At 44.4% G+C, this 26,024-nt stretch overlaps 1 long non-coding RNA gene across 2 annotated transcripts; it reads right to left on the reverse strand.

The window, feature by feature from the left end:
• Positions 1-775: 775 nt before the first annotated feature.
• LOC308572227 lies at positions 776-21,789 on the reverse strand. Of its 2 annotated transcripts, none has more exons than XR_014001646.1 (3): positions 20,693-21,789; positions 1,942-2,035; positions 776-1,765 (listed from the first exon to the last, which is right to left on the reverse strand). It is a non-coding gene; the product is annotated as an uncharacterized lncRNA (long non-coding RNA). The 2 variants fall into 2 exon arrangements; XR_014001647.1 differs by lacking the exon at positions 20,693-21,789 and adding an exon at positions 4,058-4,682.
• Between the last annotated feature and the right edge of the window lie 4,235 nt (positions 21,790-26,024).

Below are 26,024 nucleotides of genomic sequence, written 5' to 3' on the forward strand. Positions count from 1 at the left end.
TAGCCCCCAGAAGGTGGCTCATGAAACATCCCTTGTGGTGGAAAATGTTCCCTACCCCTGCTTGGAAATGTAAATCAAATGGCAACTCCTCATAGTGACTTTTCCTCACTCAGCCAGTATGTGTGAAAACAAGCTCCTTTCCAGATCCACAGATTGTGGCCAGAACTGTTCCAAGGGTATCAGAAGCTGGAGTGATGTGGCATTTCCAAATGTCTAAATGTACAATGTCATCATCAGGAAAGCTGCTTGTCTTGGAGATGGTTGGTTGCTCTAAATCAGTGTTTCCCAAACTTGGGTCTCCTGCTGTTTTTTGGACTACAATTCCCGTCATCCCTGACTACTACTCCTGCTAGCTAGGGATGGTGATAGGTTTTGTAGTCCAACAACAGTGGAAGACCCAAGTTTGGGAAACCCTGCTCTAAATGACTGACAGCATCAACCTATACATGTTTGCTCAGAATGAAGTTCCTATTGTGAAGTTGGTCCTGTTTAGTTTGTATAAAAAGGATGGGGAAACCTCTGGTCTGGGAGCCAAATGTGGCCCTCTAGTTGTCTCAATCTGACTTTTGGAACATTCCCCAGACTACACCACCCACTGGCCCTTCTTGGTTCTTTGAGTGTTTTTACTTGGCTGGAATGTGGCTTTGACCTCTGAAGATGCCTCTTGTTCATCTGCATGAAGGATAGAGAGGGGTGTGTGAGTGTGAAACCAGCCCGCTGTATGAGGGTAAGCATTAAATTCTTTGCCCTGCCCACTTTAGCACGTGGGCCTCAGGCTGAAAAAGATTCCCCCCACCCCTGGTGTACAGAATTTAACAAGATACTCCAGCAACCAATAAAAACAAACTGAATTGCAATCCTATGCCCATTTACTGGAAGCAAACGCTACTGAACTCAGGATGCACTTTTGAGTAAACACACACCGGGCTGTGGTGCATAAATTGCAGAGGCTGCTTTTCGTTTGTTTCGAGAAGTGCCAAATACAAGTAAAGATTATACCGTTCATAGATTTCTTTTTCAACAACAACAGGTATTTCAAAAGGTTATTTAGAATATTGCCTTGAAACGTAGGACTCTTCGAAAACAAAACAAGAGGGGAGGGGAAAAGGAACATATTCTCTTTTTTAACAGATGGAAGATCTAAACTGTCAAACTATTTGCTGTTTATTCCAAGTAAACCTGCTTAGGCCTCTCAGCTACATTCAGCCCTCTAAGTGACTGGTCACTTAGGTGACTAGGAAGAGGTCATGTTGTGCAACTTCCGCTTTTTGTTGGGATGCAAATGAATTCACCTCACTAGCTGATTAGGATTATGCCATTACCAGGGAAGTGTAAATAGATGACGAATTCCTGTCTGGGCTTGCATAGCCTCAGAACATCCTAATATCACTGAAGAATATGATCTTGGGACTAAGCTGGCACCAGTCTCCCAAGTTTGAATGCTGAATAAGTACAATGCATACTATTTTCTTTAATTATTATTTCATGATACTGCAAGCATATTCAAAAGATGGATGCATTATGGGTAAAGGTGAGGTTAATTGCACTAAAGTAAGGAGGTTGTAATTGGCTACTGTGCTGCCATACCAATATCTGATTAATTCATCAATTCAGTCAGTGCAGTCCAGTTTGTAAGCATGTGGGAAACATGGAGTGCGGAAGCCTTAGGTTGTTCATTGCAGCTAAATCACAGTGTTTGAAGTCACTATCTTTCACCTCCGATCTTCCATTTTTAAGATGGATTAAGATGTGGCAGGGAGACATCCTAGGAAAAAAGAAATGGGATTAAAAATACATATAATAAACATATAATATAATAATAAACATTTAGTTCTCTTGATTTGAGGTGGTTCACTATTATTCCTATTCCTCAGATAGGGAAGTTGTCACTGAGAAAATACAACTTTCACAATGGCTGAAGTGGGTCTTGAACACACTCACCTCATCTGGACCATATTGTCTGAATTGTGTTTTCCTTTGCAAATTGTAATTCCTTGAGAAAGTTGTCTGTCTTGGTTTTCTGCAGCTTCTTTTCCTAGTTGCATTGGAAAATATCCCATTAAAAAAAAAAGCTGTGCAAAAGGAGTGAACAACAGCGGTGATGGGAAGAGTAACATAAGCCATACTCTAGACTTGAATTTCTGTGCTGGATGAACTACTGTTACAGAACCATCTGCACAGGCTTCCTAGTACAGTACCGCACTGAAGCACTCTGGAGGCTACTGCCTGATGTTTGATTTCCCAGCACTGAGAAATACTTTCAGCATTCATTTTGAAGCCTACATGTGTAAACTGTCCAGGACTAGAAGCATTTCCACTTTTAAAAATAAAGGAGACTAACATCCCTACTAAAAGCTCTGTCATATGGTGTACTTAGGGTTTTCAGGTACTTCGCTCCCAACTGTACATCAGATGGGGGCAAGGCATGCGGGGGGGGGGGGGGCTGATGAAGTGGGTAGGAAGATTCACATTGGAGAAGGTGATGCTCTGGGTAGACTGGTCCTAAGCTGTTTAAAGCTTTAAAAGTAATAACTGTTAAGGACATCCAGAGGGGCAGCCATGTGAATCTGTCTAAGAGTCCTGTGGCCTTGGACATCTGCACTGAACATCTGAGACACTTTAAACAGCCATGGCTTTCCGCAAAGAATCCTGGGAAGTATGGTTTGTTCAGGGTGCTCAGAATTGTTAAGAGACTCTAAGTCCCCTCACAACACCACAATTTCTAGAGAACTCTGTAAACTGCAGCTCTCTCTTTGTTAGAAGAATGGGGGTCTTCTAGCAAGGAACATAGGCGCCGACTCCATGGGGCTTGAGGGGGCTCGAGCCCCCTCAAAAATTTTTTTGGGGGGGCTCAGCCCCCCCAATAATCTCGGGCGGGCGCCCTTCCAGCAGAGCGCCGCCGCCGTCCCCCGCCTCCTCCCCACTGCTCCTTCGCCAGCCAGCCAGCCGCGCGCCCTAATCGGAGAGCCCCGGCCGGAAATCCCGCGAGAACAGGGGAATCCCGACTGGCCACACCTCCCAGCCAGCCAATCGGCTGGCTGGGGGGGCGTGGCTTGCCCTATTTAGGGCCGGAGCCACTTTATTTGCATATTCATGAGCTTATTTATTATTCATGAGCTTTCCCGGGCCCCCCCAATATTTTTTCTAAGTCCGCGTCCCTGGCAAGGAAGTCACCACATGATTATAATGTTTCCTCCCCCCCCCATTCCATACAAATACGAGATACAGCGTAAAGGAGCTGTTGCCTCTAGTTTTGCTGAATAAACAAATATGACTTCTTGAAGAAAGCAAAGCATGGATAATATGCTGAATGAACTTTTAGCAGATTTGACTAGCAACAACCCTCTCCCTTTTTCAAGGGCCTCTTTCCTGAGCAGGCATTTAACTCTCGAGCCAAATTATATGACTGTTTTGTGATATGGATAAATCTGTGCTAAGGACACCAAACTGGTTTCCTTAATGCTTCAGCCAGAATTTTAATGCCCTGGCTGTCCAAAGGTGAAAGGCTAATGAGGAGAAAGGAATTCTTGGATGGGAACAGGACATTTGGGCCCAACAAACCTGCCCTTTTCATATTTATTACAACACACCTCTTTGCATTGTTAGTATATCCTCTGACCTTGTCTTCCTACATAAACACGTGTCACGACCTCCTTACATTCTTAGTAGTTTTTCTCAGGGAGCGCCTTAATGCATGTGAAGGTGCAAATCAATATTCCTTGCTGGATTTGTAGTTTATTTTTACATGTCTGCTTTTTGTGTGCTGCATTCTAAGTCATTAGTATGATGCATGCTCTCTGCCTCCAACTTTCCCTAGTTCCTAGTCCTCGTAGGTAGAAAATCAGTGCTCCAGTTTTTGTCTCTTAGGAGCTCCTAGTGCAACCTTCTCCAGTGCTGGTCATGGCTGTTGGGAATTGCAGTCCAAAACAGCTAAAGGGCAACCAGGTTGACAAAGCCTGGCCTTGTTAGTGGAATGTAATCATTTCGTAAACCTGAGCTTCCAAACTCCCAAGTCTCTGCAATTCAAATATCTAATTGGGGAATGAATGACTATTACCTCTGGTGGAGAGCTGCTACCTCTGTCACCACTGTGTCAGGGATTCTTGGTCCCTCATTCTCACTTGCCTACACCACAAGTACCTGTGTCTGCGTTTCTTCAGTCTTTGAGCTGCCACCAGTTCTCTCTCAGAATGCTTTTAAGCCACCTAGTAATGTGTTTGGATCTGAGACAGTTTTATTAAGGGGACTTCATATACAAAAGGGAAATCTGATACCTATCTGGGGTGTGGTGTGGGGGGTGTCTTAAGACGCTAGTTGGCAGTTTCCACAGACTCCAGAGCCACCGCTTCTAATGCTAGCCTCTAAATGGTTTTACCCTCAAGCCAATCTCTGCAATACTTCACCCCAGCCAATGTACTTCCATATCTCTCTCCAACCAACTCCCAACTGCCTACCCACTTCACTCTGTTGATCTCCAACTGTCTGTCCCTAACATTTAACTGTCAACTAGGGTTGCCACACCTCCCTAGAAAAACGGGATCATCCCTTTTTGGGACTAAAGTGTCTCCTGTCCCATTTGTTCTACAAATGGGACACTTTCCCATCCATATTTGAGTTCCTCGTCAAAACTGCATGGGCAGAGGGTGGATTTGGTGGAGAGAGACAAAGTTTGCATTGGCCGGGCAGAGGGTGGGTCTGGTTCATTGGTTGGTGTCACCTGCCCTCCTCCCTCCAGCTCACTGGACTCAGTGTCCTCACCACTGCTGTAATATTCTCCCCACCTCCAGGAGCAGCCCCTCCCTTCCTTGACACTATCCGGCATGAGAGGGAGGCAGCCGGCTCAAAATGGCAGCTGCGTTACTGTTGGTGCAACTGATGGGGAGAAGGGGGAAAGAGCAGCCTCCTTACCCTCCCTCACCCCCTCCTTTCTTCACACTCACTGGTGTTCCTCCTCAGCCGCTGCTGGTAGGGCATGGTGCGGCCCCCTTCGCCACTTAGCCCCCTCACCATCCCAACCTGGCCTCTCTTCCCTCCTCCTCGCTCAATTGTTTCTTGCCACCAGCATGGGTGAGAGGTTGGAGCTGTGGCTCAAGTCGCCTGCAGGAGCTGGCCATCTACCGCTGGCCCCTGCACTGCCACTATAAATTAAACCCAACAAAGCATAATATTTAACGTGATTTAAAGTAAAAATGGGGAGAACCCTCAAAGGGGAAAGAGTGGGGGTGGGGATAGGAGGTGTCCACACAGGGTTGAGTTTAATGTCATAACGATACGACAGCAAGAAGAGATGTGGCTGCACATTGAGTGGGATTATTTTGCCACAAACAGTCTGGTTGTGGACATCTCTGCAGACCATGAATTTGCCATTCGATTCAATGGGGGCTCCTGCTATTGATGCAGATGAAGAAGCCTGAAAAAGCTTTGTGTGCAGAATACTGCATGTTCTCAGCATCTACGGATAAAAACAATTAGGATTCTCTCCTGGATATCTTGCAGCCTTTAATGTATAACACAGTGGACTCAACAACAGTCTCTTACATAATTAAAAAGCTGAGGAATGTACTCCTTTGGGTGCCACCATACTAGCTATTTTTCTATTCCAAGAAGAGGCTGTTGTGGTGGTTTACAGCACATCCCAGGTGGAGTCGCTGGGTTGCACTGGATGTTCTACAGAAGTGCACAATAGGGTGTGCAAGTAGATTGTGCTTCCTCCGGCTGTGTTTCCCACATAATAATTTGAAGACAAATGCGGGGGTGAGGAGAAAGCACAACGTCTGTAAATAAAAAAGAGCTTATGCATTTTCCCCATATATGATCTTTCAAAATACTGGTAAGATGAACTGTGCTCAGTCATGTTTCCTGTCCTCCTATCTATTTAGAACATCCACAGACCATTATTAAGGCTGCAGTCATTTGCACACTTATGCTCCATTGGACATGGTAGGACTGACTTATTTCTGAACAGACATGCATAGTCCTGCGCTGGGCGGTTCCAGTTCTGGGTTTTGCCACTGGGGCATGCATCTCTTCGAAGAGGGACTCGTTTCCTTTGGAAAGACCCTTGAGACGTTTACACAAAAGACTACTTTCTCCACTTCCTTTCTTTACTGACAGGTTGGCTCTGAAGTAGGCCCACTTGTAAATAGAGACCTTCGCATTTGTTTGCAGATTGAGGCCCTTCTTGCTGGTGGAACATCTCAAGTGGAGGCTCCAAGCTTCTTCAGAAGAAGCTTCTGGCCCAGTCACTTTCATTCCTAAAACAAGAAGGATACAAGTAACCCTGAGGCTGTTCTTGGTATGGGAACAGCAGACATATGTCTGGAGCAGCGCAAAAGTCTGCCAGGGAAGAGAGATGCCATTCAGTTGGCCCACTAAAAGCTGTGCCTGGTGTGAATAAGAACATCATGTGTTTTGTGCAATTATAATGGTGTATCTCTCTATGTAGTGTTACCCATTCTGTCTCTCCAAGATCTCAAAAGTCCAAGCAGGTGTGCTGCAGAGAGGATAACATGATCATATGCGCTAGTTTACGTAGTCTGCTTTTTAAACATGACCAGTCCCTTGTGGAAAACTTGCACAGGTAAAGATTTTTCCATGTGGCCTGCATCCTGTGTAGCGAGCCTTGGCAGCAGGAACTAAATTCTTTCAAAGAAGGAAATGCCAATTGTTTAGGGCCAATTTAAAATTCCTTTCATATTGTGTCAGCCAAGCACTTCTGTCTTGTCTGGGCCTCTTAGTCTTCTTTATTGGCTTCCATCTGCGTTGTCCTTGATAAATGCCTTTCGATGGCTTACTTTTGTCCCTGATTTCAATCTCTGTCCCTTCCTGTTTTGATCTTCCTACCCTCAGCAATGGAGGAAAAGGCCCTTTGTTTGACCAGGTCTGAGCCTCAGCCATGGACTGGTGCTTATTCCCAATGCTGATGCTTGCATTTTGACATAGATTTGGATCTCACATATTTATAATGGGCATTAAACTACAGATGCTGGGAGTCTGTAATTGTGATGCCCTCAGCAGCTCTTGGTATCTTACCTTGATATTCTAATCTCTGTCTTTTGCATAGATTAGAAAGGAGGCCCCTAACCTGACTGGCTGCAATGTACCTACTAAGATAGGAAGATGGTTATCAGTTCATTAGGCTCTTGTTATCCATACCTGCCATTTAGGCTCTTATCAAATGCTGTTTGAGGAAAGTCTAATCATACCTATCAACCCACAACATTATCCACTGGAACAACTTTTACCTCCCTTCCGCACCCCAGGGGGGTGGGGGGTGGGGAACAAAGTGAAGCACTAGCTAGAGGATTTCATCTTGTAAATCCAGGTTGGCTGGCTGGAAACCAGGTTGCTCAAGAGTAGTCTGTTGCAAGGCCAGACCTGGAGACTAGCAGAAAAAGAGCTACTCTTCACATGCTGCCATAAAACCTGACATTGCTCCGGTGTTGCTGCCTGATAAGCGAGTCGAAATGCTTAGCATCTGGGTGCCAATATGTTTCCTACACGGCAGCCTGCCTGACAAAAGTTAAACGGCAGTGCTGGGATTAAAGTAGGCAAAAGGTTTGTGGCAGAACTATTTAGTAGCCAAAATCTTATCCCTTTAATGGCAATATAAGAAGATGCTTACTCTGGGGCTCTATGAGGTAAGCAGGACACAATTGTATACATCCTTTGCTTCTAAAAGGAATATAAAATCCCCTTGGTGTAGAATTAAGAACTGTTGGGGTTCTCTGGAAGACAGAAGCTGTGGTGCAAAGGCTTCACCCCTAAGAAGCCTGTTGCAGTTCACTGAGAGAGTTCTGCAATGAAGGAGATAAATTTTCCATGCTCAGATTTCTATGGCAATCATGGCATTCTAGATGACATGTGGCTCAAAATTCAGGGCTGTAGTTGAACAGGGAGCACCCTAATAATTCCATACCCCCCATGACTATGTGAGCCCCAGTATCATATACATTAAGGTTCAGCTAAAACACAGGATATACTGATTCAGAACCAGTGCACTCCTTTATAGTGATTCTTGACAGCTTCAGGCCTAAAAAACAAAATGCTCCAAAAGTGGTCCATTGCTAGAATGATTGCCTCTAGCAATCTAGCTCTTAATTGGGCAGGAGGGAAACAGAGGAATAACGTGATGCAATAAGTAGCAACAGAGGGGTTAAACTCTAGCTATGAGCATTTCTGGGTATCCATGAAAGCAGTAGAATTAAGGGTAAACGGAATACAGTTAAGAAAATGGACTCAAGTAAAATGACAGTGTAGGGCAGAGCTTTTCAAATTGCCTCGACATGTTAGCGAGCCAGCTGCAGTATGTAGGTGTGTCACGCAAATGATCTTTTTGCTTCTCCCGGGGCTGGAAAGGGGTTAGTTTAACCTCTGGTTAAACTGAATTACTGTGTCAAGAAATGATGCAAGTCTAAAAAGTGTGGCAACAACATAAAAAAATTTGGAAAGCTTTGGTGTGTGGGGTAGGCAAAAGCTGCTCCTCACCTCAGAAACCAGAGTCACAAAGGGTAGATTTGCACCCCTCTCATTTTTGACTGAAGTCTCTGGCCCCAGTGGTGTCTTCACATGCATGTGTTTCCCCATGCTAGACTGGTTTTCATTTAATCTTATTTTTCTTTGTGGGGGCAGGGTTAAGTGCTTCAGTAGGGGATTATTGCTGTGGGGGCAAAACCTTCCTACTACCCTTGACATTGGGCAGCAACCAATTAATACAGTGGTACCTTGGGTTACATACGCTTCAGGTTACATACGCTTCAGGTTACAGACTCTGCTAACCCAGAAATATTACCTCGGGTTAAGAACTTTGCTTCAGGATGAGAACAGAAATCATGCAGCGGTGGTGCAGCGGCAGCAGGAGGCCCCATTAGCTAAAGTGGTGCTTCAGGTTAAGAACAGACCTCCAGACCGAATTAAGTTCTTAACCCGAGGTACCACTGTACAGGGACTGAGAAGGGGCTCCTCTCTTTTGATGACAGCTTCAGGGGAGTGGAGGAAGGGCAATATGTTTCCAATACCCCTTCCCCCAAAACAACAACAACACCATCCCAGGAATGAATTTGGAGGAAAGAGGAGGAGGCCATGAGAACCATTGGTTTCCTTCTCCATTCTGCCCCGAAGAACACAGCTGGTGTGTGGGTAAAAGTTCCTTGACTCCTCCCTAGGGTCTTGTGCCTGTGTAAAAGGGGGCAGGTTCATGTTTAGAGAAGCAGACCTGCTTCTGCTCTGACTGAAGCAATGCCTTGATGGATTGGAGTAAGGGAATGTGGTTGAGCAACGGCTTGGCACTCCTCATCTGTCACCCTCCCATTACTTTTGATGGTTTTTCTTTTCTTTTTTCCTTTTGCTAGTGTTAACTGACAGAAACATTTCCAGTTCCTTGGAAAACTTAAGATTCTAGAAATTTTGCTTAAAAATCCTCAGCAAGCTGTGTTTGAAAGGAGAATTTCTGTTTCCAAATGCACACTCACCCAAACAGTGTTGTCCATTCGGATTTCTTGCCAAACAACACACGCTGTACCTTGAGGTTTTTGTTTTGATTTTCTTTTTAAAAAGCATAGAACACTGTCTAAAGCAAACATTGCAGGATAGCTATGATCATATTTCTTGACATTCTTCTTGTGTGCATAAACACGGGCTCTATGCTGGCTTTCGACTGTGCTTCCACTAGTCGAAAATGACATGTACAGATGCTAGGTTGGCACAAGGCTCGAAACCAAACTGGTAGAGTTCGGGAACGCTGAGCCAGACCAAAATATGAGGTCGAGGAAGCTGCTCTTATAATAATAGTGGTTATCTGTTTAATGTGTGATCTGGTGGCGACTGGATGTTGACCATAAGCAATTATGCATGCTCTAAAAACTAGCTGCAGAAAAATCCAGAGTTTCTGTAGGCCAGGAAGACAACTCAGACTGTGAGAAAGGGCAGCTCTATTTCCTCTTAAACTAATTGTTCCTTTGATTTGATTTCACCAGTTTTAAAAAGGCACAATTTCACTGCCACTAGGAATGCTGCTGAATTTAAGAACACCTTCTTAGATTACTGACTCTAAGAGTGCAAAACATTTGGATTAGATTGGTTCTTGAGGGAATTGATGCAAACAGTAATGTTCCTGTAGAGGTCCCATTGACTTCAGTGGGGCATATGCAGGAGAACTTCCTGATGGTGGATTGTGCATTAGCATTTTTTTCAGTTGAGGGAAACTTAGGAGGGGGTGTAGGTTGAGGACTGCAACCTCAAGTAATAGCTCACCTATGTGAATGAGACATGAAAGCTACAATACAGGGGAAATATTCATAATGCCTCACATCTCCTGAAACCCAGCATTTTTCAGTTGTGGAATATATGTTCACACATTCAGCTGCCAGTCATCAAGTGTAACAAAATTAAGTGATATTCATACATGTGTGAACCTTCTCTTTGTTTGCCAGTGAGGAGTGTGGGTGCTTGAATGACATTTTTTAAAATAACAATAATATCAAGTTCATTTTTTGATTCATAAAGCCATGCTAACTTTGCATCTTAGAGACATGTTTCCTCCTGAGTTATTTTAAAATTTATTTTTAAGTTACCTCTGACCATGATCCAGCTGAAGTTCAGGCCCCCTTCAAGCCTAGCATGGAACTTTTTAGTCAGAGTAAAATGTGCTTAAATTTGCTGGATTGTGGTCTATTTGTTATTGCAGTCTGCATGTATGAAGTCCGTTGGTTAAATAAATTGCAAAAACGTTATACTTTAATTTCAAGGTCTAGAAACAAGTGATCTAGAAGCTACAGTTTTCTTATTATCTTAATACATGAAGGATTGCAGCAAAGAACTGACTTGTTTTGCCTCTTTGAAAAACCATGAGAACTGTTCACGGTTTGTTTTGCACATGAGCAGAGTAGGGATTTGGATGTGGTTACTTACACATAATCTTATGTACATAAGGCAGGAAGGGCTGATCGAGAGGAGCACCACTGCAGACTTGATCTCCCAGCAGCGGTGTCACTACCACATATCTGAATGGTGAGAGTGCAGGATAGCTGGTGGAGAGATCAGAGCAGTTTATGGACACCAGATTGGCACTGCCAGTGTGCCTGAACTGCCCCAACCTCGCTGTTGCCCTGCTCAGCCCCTCCTCTTGTCCTGGTAGGCAACAGTGATGTCACTGCATAGGTGCACTTTGGTCTTTCAAATTTCAGTGGTGCCCTGAATGAGGCCAAAATTCAGCACCCCCACCTTTTGCCTTCCATTCTGCATGCGTTCTAGATCATAGTTATGGTGCCATGTGGCACCCCCCCCCCTCAGCTCAGCACCCAGTGTGGGGAGACTGGTTCTGTTGCCCTAAATTTGCTTTGGTCATGGCTAGGATGCCAAGTTCACATTCCACTCTTTTGGCTGCTCCTGATATTTGGTGAAACTGCACCCCCCCCACACACAAAATCAAGACATCCACTATTCTAAATAAATAGGTTGTAGAGGCCTGGCCTTATAAAGAAACTGAGTTTGAAACATTCCTTTCGGAACAAATAGGAAATTAAAGCAAAGTTACTTCGAGTGTGGGTAATGGATATTCCTAAGCCTCTGGAAAATGGATATTCCCTAACGATCCTTATTCAAAATCATTAAGGATTTGAAAAGCATAATTAATGGCTTTAAAGAAGGATAGTTAGGAGATACCCGTTTTCCATAGGGCTAGAAACTTATAAAGAAAAAACATCCGCACCTACAGTAACTTTGCTAGAATTTTTTTGTTTGTTTTAGAAACCTTCTTGAATGATTTATCCTCACAATCTCGTCTAGAAATTAACAGTTTCATATTTTTTTTTTAAAAAAAAATAGAAAAGCACTTAAAATAATTGTGTTCAACCAGTAGTGCACAATTTTGAACCTTCCAAGCTGAGCACAGCCAAATAGGGCAGCTTATTGGGGTCTTGCTGCTGTGACTGCAAAAGTGGAAATGTATGTGTCACCTGGCAGATCCCAATAAATGGCTGGTGGGAAGCATAAATTAAACTGGCAGATATATAGACATGTTAGCTTTTCTCATAACAGCATTGTGACATATGTCCTAATAGGTGAACAGTGAAGCACAAGTCGGAGGTGCCCTTGAAGATGAAGGACTGGTGCAGATCTCTTTAAGACAGGACTAGGAAACCTCCAGTTTATGGCTCAAATCTGGCCCCTCAGGGGTCCCAGTTTAGTCTGCCAGGCTATTCCTGGCAAACCGCACTTACCTGTCTGTCTTATCCCTTGTTTCATATGTGAGATTAGGACTCAGGGGTCAGCAAACTTTTTCAGCAGGGGGCCGGTCCACTGTCCCTCAGACCTTGTGGGAGGCCAGACTATATTTTGAAAAGAAAAATGAATGAATTCCTATGCCCCACAGATAACCCAGAGATGCATTTTAAATAAAAGGACACATTCTAGGACACACTGATTTCCGGGACTGTCCGCGGGCCGGATTTAGAAGGCGATTGGGCCTTAGTTTGCCTACCAATGGATTAGGTGTAGGACAGATATGGATGTAGCTTCAAAGGGACCTCAAAGTGAGCTCTTGATTGTTCCTTTGCTGAAGCAAGAGGTGCTCCCACATCGCAAAAAAGTTTGCACTGAAACCCCTGCTAAAATGTATTACTGTAAACTGCCCTGTGTTCCTCGGATGAAGGGCAGTATATGAATCTAATAAATAACAATAAAATATTAAATAATAATTTAAATGTGGTAAGCTGCACTTGGGGACTCCAAGCCGCAGAGCAGACAGGGTTGGTGAATCAGTGGCCCCTCAAGTGTTACTGGACTAGGACCTCTGTCATCCCTGATCATTGGCATGCTGTCTGATGGGAGTAAGAGGGACAACATGGAGCTCTCTTAGAATCATAGAGTTGGAAGGGACTCTGAGAATCATCTAAGTCCAACTTCCTGCAATGTAGGAATCTTTTGCCCAATGTGGGGCTCGACCCCGTGATCTTGAGATTGAGAGTTGGGACACAGGTCCTCCAGCCCTGTCCGAAGGCAAGCTCAGGTCATATCTGGGCCTTAATTTTTTCCCAGCAAAATGGAAGGTTGAGCTCTGGTTCAGCTTTGCCTCTGCCCTGCCACAGTTTTGCCTCTAGAGAGGCACAATTGCTGCAGGTGAGGATGACAAGCAAGCCTCAGACTGATTTATCTCCATCCTCCCAGTCTAAAGATGGGTCTCTGTGGTTGTTATAGCCATCATCATATATTATTTCAGAGGTTCGGGCTAGATGGTCTTCATAGTCCCTTCCGACTCTACAATTCTACCTTCTGTTAATGATGCAGTGACTGTAATCCCCTCAGTTTCATCCTATTAAACACAGAGGAGTGAAATGTGTCTTACATAATGTCTGCATTAGGTCCCTAATTTTAACCTCAGGGGAAGAATTTTACTTTTTAAAATGCCCCCCCCCCCAATAGACTTGGTAGGGACAGAGAGACTCTCCCGGATCAATTTATAATAAAACGCCGATATTCTATTTCTTTTTGAATGGCAGTATTTTAGCGCAATATGAAAAGCGCACTTCATTCACTCCCTTGGCTGTTTATGTATTTATGCCAAATCGGTGGTAGCATCGCGCATAAGGATCTATCATATTAGAGAAGGAGAAAATGTCTATTATAATACTTTCTGCTCTCGGTTTCCTCTACAGTAATGCCCTTACACCTTTTCCTTTTTCAGGCTTTCTGTAGCATCCTAAACAGAAAGATATTGAAGGGAGCTGTTGCTGCTTTGATCCTTATGCTTGTTGTCAAAGCGCTTGGGAATGAAGAGACTGTTGGCTACAATTGACTGTGACAATTAGGAGATGATCAGAGCCCTAGAGTGGAGCACTTAAAGGGTAATTTACATGTCAGTTTGTCGAATAATAAAAAAAAGATATTCAGCTAAGATTCCCCCCCTCCTCTCCCCCACTCAGTGCCTTGTAAACTGCAATTTGTGCTCTGGTAAAGGGGGGAGGAAAAAAAAAAACCCTGGCAGAGGAGTTAGGATAGCCATTTCCATTTGAAAAGAGGCAATCATAAGGCCACTGCTGAGCCTATTGTCCACTAAAAATGCTGATTTGCAGTCAGGGAGTGAAAGAGTGGAACCATCACTACAGAGAACCTCGTACAAGGTAACTCCCTCCCTTATTCTGGTGCCTTTTAAAATGTTGTTTAAAGGGGTTTGCTGCACCTTAACCCCCCCCCCCCCATTTACTAGCATTATAACTGGGTAACTGGGCCTGAATGGCCTTCATCGTATAACAGCAACGGCAAAAATAATAACAACAGCAATGTCAGCATTTGAAGGGAGGGAAGTGGAAAAGAGCAAGATTATCAACCAGGCAGGTTGAGATCCTGGCTGGAGCTGCTATCTCTTCCATCTGATCCTCTCTGCCCTTCTCCTGCCTTTTGTATGATGCCACCACAATGCCATTATTGATGCTATGGCCATCTAAGCCCAGGTGACTTAAGTTGTGCTCTGTTTTCAACATGCGTTCCCAGTTGGTCTACAAGCCTTTCCTTACATCCAGAAACTCCTGGTCTGCAGCCAAGCCAGTGATGGAGGCCAGGCCCCCTTTGCTGCTCTGCTTGAGAGTCTGCTATTCCCCAAGTGGTGTTGTGCTCACTTCAACAGGACATGTCTGCTGTAAAGGTAAAGGACCCCTGGACAGTTAAGGACCCCTGGACAGTTATGGACCCCTGGACAGTTAAGTCCAGTCAAAGGCAGCTATGGGGTTGTGGCGCTCATCTCACTTCAGGCCAAGGGAGCTGGTGTTTCTCTGCAGACAGCTTTCTGAGTCATGTGGCCAGCATGACTAAACTGCTTCTGGCGCAACGGGACACTGTGACGAGTGCCAGAGTACATGGAAACACTGTTTACCTTCATGCCACAGTGGTACCTATTTATCTACTCCCACTGGTGTGCTTTTGAACTGCTAGGTTGGCAGGAACTGGGACAGAGCAACGGGAGCTTTCCTTGTTGCATGAATTGGAACTGCCAACCTTCTGATCAGCAAGCCCAAGAGGCTCAATGGTTTAGACCACAGTGCCACCCGCTCCCACTGTACCCGTATTTACCAACTGCGACACATGCTGCCTGTCCTTGAGAGAGGCTGAGGTGGAGAGTTTTTGGTGGGGTCCTCCTGTTTGTCTTGCTTTGCATTGAAACCTAGCAGCCAATGTCTATTTTTTAAAATTCCTTTTATTTATTTTTTTAAAGATTTTGGAAAGAAATAACCTGAATCTCAGAAGCTGCCTCATGCTGTTTCAGTTTAAGTCAGTTTCGTCCACAGGAACTGATTGGGGTTTCTGACCAAAGTCTTTCCCCTGAGATGCCGGAAATTGACTCCTCCCTTCTCCATCTGATTTTGAAGGGTTTCTTTCAGGGGCCCTCATGACCCAGTTTTTCAAAGGGGGGGGGGTGGATGCTGCACTCACACATGCTGAGGGACAAAATAAATGCAGAACGGGGTCCTTGGTACATGCAGGGACATTGTTTTGTTTGCAGTGATCTACCCCTCCCTGTGCATGGATTGGATACTGCTTCAATGGTGCACTGGGACTGCAGCAAAAGTAAATAGCATGTCAGGATGGAGAGTTAGGCTAAAGGGAAACAAGCAAACAGGGGGTGGGGTGGGTGAGAGCGGGGAGAGAGAGACATTACATATATGGCATGTGTCCTCCAAGCACTATCCCTCTTCAGATCCTTTACTTGGCAAAGCAGAACGACACCTTGCAATGTGAAGAGCCATAGGGTTGTTGCTGTTGTTGTTGGGGGGCAGCGGAGAAAGAATTTGCTGTGGAGAATGCCCCCTTACAGTTTAAAGGAGTGGGGGGTGGGGTGGGGGGAGAAGAGAACAATCAGCCCCAGCTGCAAATCCTCCAGGCCCAATTTGCTCCTCCCCGTAGGAAATCCACCACAGGCCATCTGCTCAAACGAAGACACTTGATCACAGAAGACTACTGTGGCTTCCCCAAAGCCATCTCCACGAAGGCAGGTTTCCCAGCCCCAGAGAGAAGATCTGTAGTCAAAGACATAGATAGAGTCTGCTGGAACAGGGACGGGAAGAAGCCCATTTGAACCCACGTTCAAATATCACCCAAGTGCTGTAGCGTGTTGTTTACAACAGGATATGCACCTAAATATGACCCCCAGTGCCCAATCCAGGGTGGGTGCCCTCCTAACGCAACCTGGGGCAGGCCCTTGTCCTCATGCTGGCCGCACAATCCAGAAATTGGCAGGATGCCAAAACGGGGTGGGGTGATAGAATTGTAGAGTTGGGAGGGACCACGAGGGTCATCTAGTCCAACCCCTTGCAATGCGGAATCTTTTGCCCAGCGTGGGGCTCGAACTCACGACTCTGAAATTAAGAGTCTCATGCTCTTACCGGCTGAGTGGCATGTGGGAAGGTGAGGTGACCAAACATCTCTAAGGAGAGATTTCCACAATCTGGGGTAGGAGGGAGTCTCTTGCTGCTACCAAACACAACTCAGAAATGGATGTGTTGCCCGTTCCAGAAGATCTTACCAATCAGGTCGGTTTGTGTAGTAGCAAACAGTCCTTCAGGCATCTTGTCCCACGGTCGTTTAGGGCTTTAAAAATACACATCATGAATATTTTCCTGCCCATTGTAGTGCATACAATATGTTACTTTTAGATTTCTCTCCTTCACCGCCCCTCCTGTGTTTTAACTTTCTGAATGCCCATGTGTCCCGTCCCCCCCACTTCTCTGGATGTGTCCTGCCAGTAAGAAAAAGAAAAGGATGCATAAAGAATCAGCAGGCACATTAAGAACAAACAATATAATGAAGCAGGGAGCATGGGATAGCTTTTGGCTTAACCAGTATCTGCAGAATCGAGGCAGAGCAAATGTGTATCAAAAATCAGCCACAGTAGGAGGTATCCGTCTCCCAGGTAATGGCTAAATGACAAGCAGATGAGCCGCCATCATATTGATTTAAGCATTTTGTTCCAGCCAGTCACAATTAACTTTGATTTGTTTTTACTTTCCTCTTACAGGTTTGCATTTAAAGCACTCTGAGAGCACTAATTGTATAAAATTTTACTCACTGCACATTCTCTTTCTGAAGAGGCAATGAATGAATGAAGAGGAATTTATTTGAGATTCTAAAGCAGGGGATTCTCAGAGCACTTTTCACTCTGTGTGAAATTGGTACGGAAGGTGAGTGGCAAGGTAGACTGAAATACCGTGGGGAAAGAGGAGAAAAAGGCTAGAGTATCTAAGAGCCGTCCGTCTTCAGGATAAGCACATTGGTCCTTGTTCCTGATATCGTTAGCCATGTGCTTAAAGCTGCATTGAAATGAGTGGAACTTATATTATTATTATTATCATCCTTAATCAATTATATAGCACCTAACACTTTCTAAGTACTATAAGACAGCCCTGTCCCTATTACAATCTAATTGAACGGAAATGATTTTTTAAAAAAAATATTATTTTAAAAGCAGGAATAGTTCTCTTTTAGTGGAACCAGCCCATGAAAAATCACTGCCTCTGTTCTGCAGTGGTGCACAGGGGCAATTACCCCCAGACACAACATTGTTAAGGGGCACAACATTTCAACACCCAGTGCTGCCTCAATACAGCACTGCTCTTCTGCCGCCGGGCTCTGTTGAAAATAGTTTCTCCATGAGAACCAGGAAGTAACCTATCTAGACAACAGAACAACTCTTTTTCTCTCTGCGACTGTGATCTCCTTGGTGCCATGGAAGCCGTTAGGCAGTTGAATGCACCCTCCCTTCATTTCCCTCCCACCCAACCCCCCATCCGTGCAGCCCCGGGTGCTGGCAACCCATGCTATGCCACTGGTATTCAGTCCTTAATCGCTAATAGGGGGGTTTAGGGTCTACACACACTAGCCCCAGCTAATTAGTACCAGGATCTACAAAAGCAGTTACCAGGTGGCTGCCACAGAGCTCTTTCTGGTGACCAGGACACCAGGATATCTCTCAGAAAGTGAGAGATCTTCTCTTCCCCCAAGGTCTCTGTATATGCAGAGATTTAGGAGGGGAAGAGGTAGCACACTTTATGCTGGATGGAAGAGGAACTCCATGCCTCTCTTGAGGTTTCTGACACACACATTAAAGAACTTGTGGAAGGCATGAGCCTAACTTCACACCCAGCCTCGGAAACTCTCAAGAGCACTAAGAATATATCTTGTCGCTACTGAGCATTTCCAAATCCTGGTGTGGTACACAAACTGACTCAGTCCTTGAATCCCTATGCCAGCTGACTTGCAGAAGGAACTGGGCCAGTGGCAACCACAAATAATGCCTATCAGTGTCAGTCAAAAGTTGTGGTCCCCCTGAACTTGTCCCATGGAACTTCGGCATGACTCACATTCTCTGGGATGTAGCAATTCTTTAGGAAATTCATACCAAATGTGTTTGCTTTAGGAATCTTCACATACATTTGCTTCAGTAACTTAACTTTTAAAAAAGGGCTTCAGAAATAGCCGTAGGCAAAAATTACTGTCTATGGCAGTGTGAGTTTTCACAGGTGACAGCCAGTTCAGGGTGGATGGAGAAGGTGGTGAGTTGAACGCATGATGTATGGGGGTAACCAGCGAAGTCTCCCTCCCCCAGTGTTTTCTTTGCAGGGACCAGCAAGGGTTTTTTTGTTTGTTTTTTGTAGGGGATTGGTACGCATAACTACTCATTTTTAATATTGTATTTTAAAATTGCTATAACCTGCCCTGGGATATTAATGGTAAGAGAAATAAATAAGCAGAACACAGCAAGTGATAATTGGAGTGCAAAAACCACCACCTTAATGGCTGAAGTACTGGACACAAATCAAACCTATAACTTAAACATTTGGGAGAGTATCACAGTATGAGTACTAAATAACTGCAGCAACACTAATTATGAAGACAGTACATATGTTTTGCAGCACTGAAAGCGTACGCCTTAGTCAATTTCTTCCCCAGCGATAGCTTTCTACCAACATTTTTGTGTCTATATAAGTAACAGGGAATGATAGGTTAGAACAGTGGAGAAATATATAAAATATAGTAGGGGAGTGGGGAACATTGGTGCTGGTTTGCTTGGTGAATAAATCTCATCTTTTGATTACTGTAATCCCAACCCATTTTTTAAAAGTCAGATAAGTTCAAACAATTTCCAATATTTTCCAGTTGTGAAAGCTGGGGATTTGATACTCTAAAAAGAAAAGAAAATCATGAGATTCCACTGCCCAACAATGTAAACTGAGCCTGCAAGAGACAGCATGGTTGTATTCCTTGATGTGATAACATCTACGTGGATTCCCAAATTTTCTGGCTACAACTTAAAATATAGAGCAGCAAGGTTGTACAGAAGGTGTTGGAAATGGACTCCACAGATTCACAAGACACAGTCTCTTCTGTGTACTTGTTCCGTCTCCCACTGGTTCTTTCCTACTGTTGACATTAACACCCCTTCCTCTATTTATTCCTTTCTATAATGAATTCCCTTTTATAATCTAGGGCCTCCTAGATCCACTTTTATAAAACCTCCATCCCCATAAGAGTGTTTCCTTGTTGGTGATCGGCAAGAATAGTCTCATAACATTTATTAATGTTCCATTTAATGTGTCTCTTACGGCCATCTTAAACATATCTGGCACCATGGTGCAACAATCCCTCTGGCGCTCTGCCCCCCCGCCATTTCCCAGAGTTGTTGACCTTTTTCCAAGCCTCTGCGGGGATCGCTCTCCTCCCACGGGGGCTTGGGAAGGAAGCTGCACGCCCGCCAGCCATATGGTTGACGGGGCGCAGCTGGCAGGTGTGTAAGAGGGAAAGGGGAGGCCGCCGGCAAAGCCGCACAGCTCCCCCACTTGCTAGGGCGCCCCTGAGAGGCCAGCGCCCTGGCGCAATGCACCACTAAGCCCAATGGGAAAGACGGCTCTGGTGTCTCTATTTTCCTCCTGCCCCCACTCTACCTTGCTATACAGATTCCTTCCTAAATTGAAGATGGCATTTCAATAGAGAAAAGCCTGGACCTCAGTAGTGAGGTTGGGAGATGTTTGATTTAAACAGATTACGAAGCAGCTCTAAGCTGCTTAAGACTTAGGAAGCAGGGGAGAGAGAAACTTAGCAGAAAGTCTAACATCCCATTCTCCATCATCCACAATTTCTCCTTAAAATTGAATCTGAAGCAAAACTTCAGAAACTCCTCCAATCCTCTAACCAGTTTCCAGCTGGGACTGGCAACAGAAGAACCTCGATTGGAAATGGCAGAGCCCTGTGAGGAAAGTCTGTTCTTGTTAGACTTCCAACAGGGACTAGAAGTTGGAGAACTAAACATCTTAGCACACAACCTGTTCTTGTGAGATTTCCACCCCGATAAAGCAGGCTTGGATCCAACTTCATATACTGTAAGAGAGGTAGCGGGGGCTGCAATTCTATTCAGGTCTGTGGAGCTGGAGATATTTACAGTAGACTTTCTGTTTTAAAAGTTTTAGGCAAATCGTAGCATTTCGACTGGAATGGGGAATTAAAAAAGGTATTTTTAACCATTTCACTCCTGCATATCCCTTCCCAAGTCTCATGGTCATCCTCACCTGAAGCGCTGCAGCACGTATGGCACGAAACCACCCATTTTGATTTCACAGAAGGGGCGAATGAAGATCTCCTGATGGTGAAATGGGAACATGCTACACCGCCCTGCCGCCACAGCTGCCGCAGCCGCCGCAGCCGCCCTTACCTGGGTTGCAAAGATGCGGTGGATTCCAGCAAAATCTCATCGGAATCTCACGAGGTCTCACTGGAAACTAGCACTGCTGGTGGCAGAGGCAGCAGGGTGCACATGGGGTTTTCTCACCCCGAGGCGGTTGCTTTACCTCACCTCATGCATGGGTTGGCCCTGATTGTAGCACCAGGGGATTCTCTTTTGGACTGGGACCACACCGGCGCTGCCAAACCTATTCTGAAAAGATGTTTCCCTTTTTTGTGTGTGGGATAGGAAGCATGATGCCATTATTTCCACCCTGTTCCAGCTTGCCCTGCCAAAAGTGATGTGCTGTCACTGAGTTAATTATGTATGTATTTATCTTGTTTATTCCCACCACAGTGTTGCTGTCTTCCATTTGTAGGGAAGCAGAACTGGGTTTTAGAGACAGCGTATTCTTTCGAGAAAAGCATTCCAAATACTTTCCAGCTTGAAACGCAACTTGTCAATCCGTTGGACCATAAGGATGCACCACTTTAGAGACAAAGGTGCGTTCAAGCACACACTGCACCTCTGATCCCACTGAAATGTCTGCAAGGATTGCTGGTGAACTCATAGCTCAGCTGGGACCACGTGGAGCCATTTGTATTTCACCCGTCACAATTGTGCAAATCAGCATGGTCAGGTATACAGTTCATACCCAGAGGCCCCAATTCATACAAACAGCACCTGTACTCAGTGCCAGCTGACTTATAGGGCTGCCAACTGTGAGAAGTGGGCCAAAGAGTTCTGTGGTATCTTAAAGGATACCTAGTTTGCAATGGTGTAAAGTTTTCATATGCAGGAGCCTCATTAGAGAAGGTGGGAGCTGTGGATTGAGGCATAATGGAGGGAAAACAGGCTTAGGAAGGTTTATTGTGTGTTCTGCAGAATGTGTCTTAAAGCAAATGCTTGGGCTTTGTTGCACAGATCTAATAGCAGGCTTACACCAGATGAAATCTGGCCCCTTATAGCTCTTTTGTAGCTAATTATTAATTTGTTCAGTGCTGTAAGTGAAAAGAAAAATATGTTCTTAATTAAGGAGCCTGGGAAAATGTAACATGTTTTAGTTGCATTTGTCATTTAGCTGACAAACAAACAAACAACAATTAAACTTTACACTTAGTCATCTGTGAACTATGCATATGAGAAACTTAATTCAGGATTTAATTTTTTTTTTGCCATATTAAAAAAAAAAAGCTATCGCAGGAGATTATTTTTTGTTTATTAATGAATTCTTATTCTAAAATGAGATACGATGCTATTGGAGAAGTTATGGCCCATATTGTTAAAAGATGTGTTAATTGCACAAATGTCCATATGCTAAGTCACTTCAAAGGTACAAAAATTGGCCTCAGATTTTTGTTTCAACAGTCCCCAGCATGGAAAGATTACGGCCTTTGGCTTGGAAGCAACCCACCACAATGCGACTGCCAAAGCCCTCCAATGAAGTAGAGTCACCATTATTCTAGCACTAAGTGAGCTATGCTCAATTTATGCTCCACACATGTTAGTGTGCATGAAAGAGAGGATTAGTCTAGTAAAGTCCAACCTTTTGTCAAGAGTGCCACTAGTCAAATCTCAAATATAACAAAGTGTGCACTATAGTACATGCAGATTTTCTCTCAATGTTTTGCTTCTGCTCTATTCAGAAGACTACAGTGTGGTTCTATTAGACCTTTTGGGTCCTGCATAGGGGATGCCACAAATTCTCTCTTCTTCTGCAACTTGTGGTTTGTTGTTGTTTAGTCGTTTAGTCGTGTCCGACTCTTTGTGACCCCATGGACCAGAGCACGCCAGGCACTCCTGTCTTCCACTGCCTCCCACAGTTTGGTCAAACTCATGCTGGTTTGCCACCCATGATCTAGCACTATGTTCATTTAGTATCTATGAACAGATCATGGAATGTTTGGTCTGGCACAGAATTTGGTTGACTGAGAAGATCAGTTTTCATTTTAGGTGATGCAAGCTTTATCCATGCAGCATCTTTAGCAGGACTTCAGCCATTCTGCACAGACTTTTGTCCCTTCGCAGTTTTCATACCAGCCTTGCGTGGTCTCACTCTCTCTTTTTGGTTGCATTGCATATTCCCCTTCAGTGTAGGTACTGACTAAACATCTCTCTGGACAGCAACAGTTCTCTGCTGTATCCAAATGTAAAATGATCTCTCCATATGCAAATGGGACACAGACAACCTTATGCATGCGAAAGTTTCTTAACACCACGCTGCCCATTTACCCACCCATACAGTATAGCCATATAACCGCTGAAGCATGAGCAAATGAAAGGTGCTTTTTTTGGGTGTGGGGGTGTGCAGGTTTGAGCCAAATGGTTTAGCCCACACTTCTATAACCAAAGAGGGTACAGTTTCTGTTGCCTTAGCTTCAGGGATGTAACCTTGTTCCACAATAAGTATCCAGTTTCAGAAGACAGTTTCTAGGCAGCTCCACCTTTGAATTGTCTGTATCTGTCTGTAGCTGGACTTGCTTCCAAGATTAAATTCTGCCCTCTTCCTTCTTTCTGGGTGGCCACAAAGGTGGATCTAGGGAGCACAGCTGGTTCAGTCACACTGGGCATAGAGCTTCTGGGGTGCCAAAGCAGGTGCCACAGATATGACGTCCAAAGGAAGATGAGTGGCAGACATGGGTACCACTGAAATGTGAGACACCAAGGTTCACCACTGGAGGCCAACCAGGATTTCCCTCCCTCTTACCCATATCCTGCCTGTTTTTCTCCCAAATTCCATGCAGTGCATAGACATCACTACCCTGCCCCCCACAATTGCACTGATATGTGTGTCTTCAGTTTATGGATTAGCAAACTGAACTGCAGAACCCCAGGTGTATCTGAGAGTGCAAGAATTGAGATGCCTATCAGGTTTACAAAAACTCTCAGGGAAAGTCCGGCATTGTTCTACTCTAGTCAGATCACTGAATGCCAGCTTTTATGGTGCTCCATAATAAAAACGTAATAGAATAAAAGAAAACTTCTCAGTAGACTTCTCCTTGATATTCTTCCAGCAATCAGAGGCCAAACCATTGAGCAGAGATGGGGAACCTGTGACTCTCCAGATGTTGCTTAACTACAACCCCCATCATCCCCTGAGCGTTGCCTATGCTGGCTGGGAATGGTGGGAGTGGGAGCCCAACAATATCTAGGGGCCACAGTCTCCCCATCATTAAAGAGACACAAACTTCTTTTTGGTATGTCATCATCAGATCATGTATTTCATGACCGAATTTGAAAATTTTGCACTGAGAAGAAACGCCATTTGGTACAGTTACACTGCTGGAATGCAGCATGATCCTGGGGCTTTAAGGCACCTCTGTTTGCAATTCTTGGCTAATGTTTAAGATGAAGAGTAAATTAGCTTTGACATTCTGTATTCATGCAGGTAAAAAGGGAGAGATGCTGAACTATTAATAATCACTAGGAGAATTCAAGTGTGTAAACATACCATCGGAATTCTGAAGAGTTCCCATTACTTAAAGTTTTAAACCTACTGTGGTTAAATTGCATTTATGTGAGCTCCTCACACTTTAATGTACATTAATTTGCTCCTCTTCCCATTAATAGGTAATTGTTTCTTCCCTGCTTCCCAAGCAAGGTGAGCGTTAGAGCGCAGAAAACTGAGAACAGAGCCTAGTGCGGCTAAGTTAAAAAGGAATGCTTAAAAGCACTTTAAAAAGAGTTCAGTCTATAAATGCCTCTTATGATCATTAATATTCCACTTTATTAATTTGCAGAGCACTGTTATTAAGTGTCTTATGTGTATTTACTCAGAAGTAATGAATTTCAAGCGGGTATGCTCCCAAGTAAATGTGTATAGAGGTTGCTGATTAACAGTGCTGAGGAATCAAAATGCACCTCCCTTGTATGTTGCTATCTATTTTTTGCCACACAACCTTTCTTCCCCCCCTGTGCACATGTGAGAGTAGGGCCAGAGACATCATTTTTTGGTTTTAGTAGAAAATGCTGCTCTAAAACCTCCAAAAAATGAGACACGTCTGGACATAGCAACCTTTGTTTGGGCAAAAAACCCAAATAGGTGTATAGATTTATATATTACAGGGTGAAATCCAGCTAAAACCTAGAGTATACTCACTGAAAGCAATGGACTTTCTCCCCACAAATTTACTGATTTCAGTGCGTCGATTCTGAGCATGTTGGATATCATGCATTATTGCTTGTATTATTACTATACTTGCACCTGTGCTGTGGTTATTCTTACGTATTATTCATCCTCGCCTTCCTTTGCCACACATAACTCAGCAGGTAACTACTTCACAGAACATATAGCAGACGATCCCCAATTGGTGTAAACTGAAGCAATCCTATCTGAGAATTTTGAAATACATCCAGTGTTAGCCTTACTCAGAGCAGACCCAGGAAAGATAATGGACATGATTTAGGCCCATGAATTTCAATGGGTAGAACTTAGTTGGCTACAACCCTTTGGATGGGAAAGCATGATCTTTGTTTCTCTCCTGTTGCCACCATTTTCTTTGGAAGCTGTAGGATAAAAGAAGAGGAAATGTGGACATGGTCTCGACTGAGAGAATGACTTTGTACACGGCATCCATCTGCAAAGCAGAAGCACGACACCAGCCCTTGTTTGATATAGGTAAAGGTAAAGGTACCCCTGACCGTTAGGTCCAGTCACGGACGACTCTGGGGTTGTGTGCTTATCTCACTCTATAGGCCGAGGGAGCCTGCGTTTGTCCGCAGACAGCTTCTGGGTCATGTGGCCAGCATGACTAAGCGGCTTCTGGCGAACCGGAGCAGTGCATGGAAACACCATTTACCTTCCCACCGGAGTGGTACCTATTTATCTACTTGCATTTGACATGCTTTTGAACTGCTAGGTGGGCAGGAGCTGGGACCGAACCATGGGAGCTTACCCTGTTGTGGGGATTCGAACTGACAACCTTCTGATCTGGAAGCCCTAGGCTCTGTGGTTTAGACCACAGCGCCACCCGCGTTGTTTGATATATATATACATATATAGCCAAAACACACCCTCCATGTCCACATTTGATTTTCAAGTATATCTGTGCAGTGATTGAAATCCTCCCAAATAATGTGATTTACAAATGCAAAAACCACACATTCCTTATTTGGAACCAAGAACTCCTGTTTGAAAGTTTTTGGAAATCTATAGGCTGCCGTTCTAACCCATCTGCCCCACCTACAAGGGTTTGTCTTAGGAACACATTTGCAGTCTACTAGAAATGAAATCTCGTGTGTTCTCTGATGGGCATTTTCTATATCGTTTCCATTTCTCTTCTTTGCATCCACACATGTATGTGTTTTAAAGCACGTTTTTAAT

This window comes from Podarcis bocagei (assembly GCF_964188305.1).
Source record: "Podarcis bocagei genome assembly, chromosome: 1".
Classification (NCBI taxonomy): domain Eukaryota; kingdom Metazoa; phylum Chordata; class Lepidosauria; order Squamata; family Lacertidae; genus Podarcis; species Podarcis bocagei.